This window comes from Nothobranchius furzeri, chromosome 2 (genome assembly GCF_043380555.1).
Source record: "Nothobranchius furzeri strain GRZ-AD chromosome 2, NfurGRZ-RIMD1, whole genome shotgun sequence".
In the NCBI taxonomy this organism is placed as follows: Eukaryota; Metazoa; Chordata; class Actinopteri; order Cyprinodontiformes; family Nothobranchiidae; genus Nothobranchius; species Nothobranchius furzeri.
This window is the reverse complement of record NC_091742.1, coordinates 95,572,183-95,577,706: the sequence shown is the minus strand read 5'-3', so window position 1 is coordinate 95,577,706 and position 5,524 is coordinate 95,572,183.

Here is a 5,524-nt window from a genome sequence, read left to right as displayed (position 1 = left end):
TTTACTTCACACTTTAAAACTGAAGAAATCGTTTTATATAGTCAGAAATTAAATAGACTAAACATCTCCGACCCTTACCGTGCTCCTGGGATACTTTTTAAAAATACCAGAAGCTGTTGGAGCGGACTTCTTACCGGACCTGGCCAGGGAACCCCTTGGGATTTACCCGGAGGAGCTGGTTCCGGCGGCTGGGGAGAGGGAAGTCTGGGCCTTTCGACGCTACTGCCCCTCAACCCGACTCTGGATAAGCGGATGAAAATGGATGGATGGATGGACAAATAACATAGATTTACATGTAAGTAGTTTAAATAGAGTGCTGTGCTGTTTGAATGTATAAACTGAACGCCAAGAGAAATCACTAGTCTGATTGTTTTTTCCGTGAATAAAATAAATATGTCAGGCAGGAGCGTCTCAGGATCTGTCTGAGATCTGTCTCGGTGAGACTGATAACAGCAATCCAAAGTGCTTTTTATGTGTGATCTGACAATTGATCAACCATTGCTTAAAAATTAAATACAGCTTAGCCGGTTAATTGCTGTGATCATAAAACACGTAAACGGCAGCACGCAGAACTCACGAGGCAACGTTTTACGTGATGTTTACTTGTTGCTATGAGTAATAAGACAGAAAAAGCCCCGCCAAAATAAGTTTAGGAAGCCCACTAAGAATTATAATAAAAGCATTTAAAATAAATACCATACACAGTTGAGGAAACATTGGTTTAAGTACCTGATATGAAGCGGTCGCTGCATAAGCAAAAACCTTTACTCTCGGGATCCCACAGCTTCATTTTAGCCCGGTCACTAGCGCGTTTTATTACAATGATCCAACGTTTGCGGCGCTCCGGATCTTGTGGAATCCTGTAGATGGCTCATTCCTTATGTCGTCCGTGTCTGTTCTGCATCCTGGGGCACAACAGGAATCTACCATATTTCCCGTCTGATTGAGTTTTCTGACAATAACAAATAGTCCAGCTGCGGGCTTCTGCCTGCCAAGATGGCGCCATTTCGATTTGAACTGTTGCATGCCGGGAGATGTGACGTCAACTCCCGGAGCTCCCAGTAGCGGTCACGCGAGGTCTAATCCAAAACCCTGATCCGCTCCGCCCAGGCGCCAGAAAAACTCCCGCGCTCCAAGCACGCTCACGCATTGAGGGGGGACACAAAATAACGGTACACCAGAAGCTGCTAGCAGAGAAAACCACCATCGAGGGTGGCGGAACTGTTGGGGGAGGATCGACAGACGAGTGGAGCGAAATTTGAAAGATTACCGTTTGTTTCTGGATTTTGACGACGGATTTCGGATCACGGACTTTGGTGGTTGGCATAAGCTGGAGTGTGAATGGCTGGAATGGCGTCTCAGGAGGAGGATGAGGACGAAATGGATTTTGGTGAATGGACCCAGGTTTCTAATGGAGGAAGAGCAGATAGAGGGAGGAGCAGGAGAGATGGGGAGAGTGTGTTTGGCTCACAGACCAGTAAACGGGGTTTGGAGGAGGTCAGTTCTGATGAAGGTACAAATGTTGTCTGGAAAAAGATAGTTAGAGAAGGTTTCAAAATAATCGCGAGGTTCAGAAAGGAAGATGAGAAGGTTCAGTTGAGCCCAATTGCTTTGTCAAGAGAATTGAAAAAGAAGTTTGAGGAGGTTCAACTGGCCAAAATTCTAAGGGATGGGAACCTGCTGATAGAAGTGAAGACGGACGAACAGAAAAGGAAAGTACTAAACGTTGTTCGTATTTGTAAGAAGATAGTGAGTGAAAAGAGGGTGCTCGGAGAAAATAAAGTGACACGGGGAGTGATTACTGGAATACCGGTGGAGGAAGATCTGGATAAACTTAAGCTGAGTATTCGGGGTGGTGAAGTGAGCCGGGTGAAAAGACTGTTAAAAACAATAGCTGGAGGGAAGGTTGAAAGTTTGTCCATACTTTTGGAGTTTCAGGAGGATGTCCTTCCGGAGAGAGTTAGAATAGGGTGCATGAGCTTGCCTGTTAGAGCTTATGTCCCTCCACCCCTCAGATGTTATAAATGCCAGAGGTATGGACATATTGCAGCAGTTTGCAAAGGGAAACAGAGGTGCCCTAAGTGTGGAGGTGATCACAGATATGAGGAATGTGGAGGGAATGTACAAGACAAATGCTGCAACTGTGGGGGGCAGCACAGGGTGAGTTATGGGGGCTGTGAGGTCAGAAGGATGGCAGTGCAGGTTGAACAAATAAAGGTGGTTCATAACATCAGCTACGCAGAGGCTCTGAAAAGGGTGCAGATTGGAAAGGATGAGGCTAGAAAAGTTCATACACAGTCGCCATCAGGTTTTGTGCAAATACAGGAAACTCACGCAGGATTGACAGTGGAGAAGATGATTTTGTTTATGGCGTATGTCATAAACTGTACGGATCAAGTGAAACACAAAACAGAGAAAACAAAAATAATTGTGAAAGGAGCAGAGAGATTTTTTGGCATTAAAGACATTTCATGGGAACATGTCATTAAAAGACTTGGGGAGGAAGGGAAAGCGGGAGGTCCTAGTGACAGGACAGCATGATTATATTACAATGGAATGCCAGAAGTTTGATTGCAAATGGACAGGAATTTCAGGGATTTATCGATAAATACAAATTAAAACCTGACATAGTATGTGTTCAGGAGACATGGCTAAAACCTAATTTAGATTTTGTTATTGCAGGTTATGATGGTATCCGTAGGGACAGAAAGGAAGGTAATGGAGGAGGATGTATGACGTTTGTGAAACGAGGAACTCGGTATAGGACTGCAAATACAGGATCACAGTTGGAATACATAGTCATTGAAATCTGGTCGAGAAATTGTAATTTTAAAGTAATCAATTTTTATAATCCAGGCAACAGGGTGTTGAATATGGATGAACTAGATACACAGTTAGAGGGAAAAGTAATTTGGTGTGGGGACTTCAATGCACACAGTTCCTTATGGGGCAATAGCGATGATAGGAATGGGGAAGTTATTGAGGAACTGATGGAAACAAAAAATTATGTATGTTTGAATGATGGAAGTGGTACAAGATTAAATATTAGAGCTGGTACAGAATCAGCAATTTTAGTGTCGGATTCATTAGCGGGTTTTTGTTTGTGGCGGGCGATTAAAGACGCAACTATTGGTAGTGACCATTATCCCATAATGACTGAACTTGAGGTGAATGTAGAACAATGTGATACAGGGAATGTATAAAATTGGTGTTTTGGTAAGGCAGATTGGGAAAAATTTAAAGTTATTTGTGACCAGGAAATGGAAAAAATAGATATGAATGATGCTGTTGATGCATTGAATTTTTCTGTTTGTACTGCAGTTTTGAAGGCAGCAAACCAGGCGATAAGGAAGAAGGAAGGTATGAGAATAAAGAAGTAGTACCCTGGTGGACAAAGGATTGTGATGAAATTATTAAGGGTCGAAATAAGGCTTTTAAAATTTTAAAGAGGAATCACAGTTTAGTTAATTATATGGGATATAAACGATTACAGGCTGAGGTAAGAAGAACTGTTAAAAATGCAAAGAAGGAGTATTGGAGGGGCTTTTGTAATTCAGTGGAGAGGGGGACAAAATTACAAAATGTTTGGTCGATGGTTAGAAGAATGAATGGCATAAGAAAAGAGTATGGTTATCCGATATTAAAAGATGGTGACGTACTAGCAGTAACAGACGAAGAGAAGGCTAATTTGTTAGCTAGGGCATTTGTTAAAATTCATAGTTTAGATAATGTTAGTGTAGAAGGTCAGAGAGGCAGAGAACGTACATTTCTGGAAAATGTAGAGTTGTTGGAACAGAGCAAGGATGATGATAACTTGTTAAATATTTTATTTAAAAAAACAGAATTAGATTGAGTTTTGCAAAAATCCAAGGTATCAGCACCAGGAAAGGATCAGATCTGTTATATTATGATAAACCATTTTAGTGATACGGCTAAAGAAATTCTATTAGGACTATATAATAGAGTTTGGGTGGGTGGGATATTGCCACAAAGCTGGAAGGAAGCAGTGGTTGTACCCATAGGAAGACCAGGAAGAGATAATACCAATCCAGGAAACTATACACCTATAGCGTTAACGTCTAATATTTGTAAGGTAATGGAGTGCATGATAAATGAAAGATTAATGTACTACATTGAAAGTAAGGGTTACTTGTCTAACTATCAAAGTGGTTTTAGAAGAGGAAGGAATACAATGGATCCTGTTTTGTTTTTGGAACATGAAGTTAGGAGGGCACAAATAAACAAAGAGAGTGTAGTTGCTGTCTTTTTTGATATTGGAAAAGCTTATGATACATTGTGGAGAGAAGGCCTTTTAATTAAGATCAAACAAATGGGTGTTGATGGGCGTATGTTTCAGTGGATCAAGAACTTTTTAACGGGACGACAAATTCAAGTGAGAATTGGGAAGATTTTGTCTGAAAAGTTTCCTGTGGAAAATGGTACACCACAAGGTAGTATCGTGAGCCCATTATTGTTTTCTATAATGATAAATGATGTTTTCAATGGTATAAGAGATGGGATGGGGTTTTCACTTTTTGCAGATGATGGGGCAGTATGGTATAGAGGGAAAAATGTAGAGTTTATTGTAAAGAAACTTCAAGAAGCAATAGACGAGGTGGTGGAATGGTCATACAGATGGGGTTTTAAATTCTCGGTGGATAAAACTAAGACGATGTTCTTTACAAGGAAAAAAGTAAGAGAGGATCTTAAACTTGAATGATATAGTCAAGAGTTAGAAAGGGTACGTAAATTTATATTCTTGGGTGTATGGTTTGATGAAAGGTTGACTTGGGGTGTTCATATTCAGAGTATAATGGATAAGTGTAAGAAGGTTCTAAATATAATGAGGTGTTTAGTTGGGTGTGAATGGGGTGCGGACAGGAAGTCTATGAAGGCCATATATGTTGGATTGATCATATCAGTATTAGATTATGGGTGTGTAGCATATACTTCAGCAGCAAAAACTACTCTTTTAAAATTAAATTCTATCCAGAATCAGGCACTGAGACTCTGTACAGGAGCATTTAGTACAACCCCAATAGCAGCTTGGTTGAGATGGGTGAGATGCCAATAGAAATCAGAAGGGAACAAATGGCTTAAAATTATTGGGCAAATCTTCGGGGTCAGAAGGACGATCATCCAACATAAGACATACTGAAACCTTGCTGGGAGAAAGAAAAGAAGGATACGAAAAGTTTTGGATGGATGATGATCAAAAAACCAGTAGAACTTAAATTAGATCTGTTTAAAATCAGTCGAAGAGTTCCATTACCTGCTATTCCGCCATGGATTCTTCCTGAGGCATCTGTTGATTTATCATTGTTAGAGAGAAAGAATACGGATGAGTCATTCATACTAAACTCACATACAGCACAGGATTATATCGATCACTATTATAACTTTGTAAATATATATACAGATGCATCTAAAGATACTGCGGATCGTATTGTTATAGCTTTTATTGTTCCTGAGTTTCATGTTACAGTTAAAAAAGGGTGAGTGATGGATTGTCAGTATACACAGG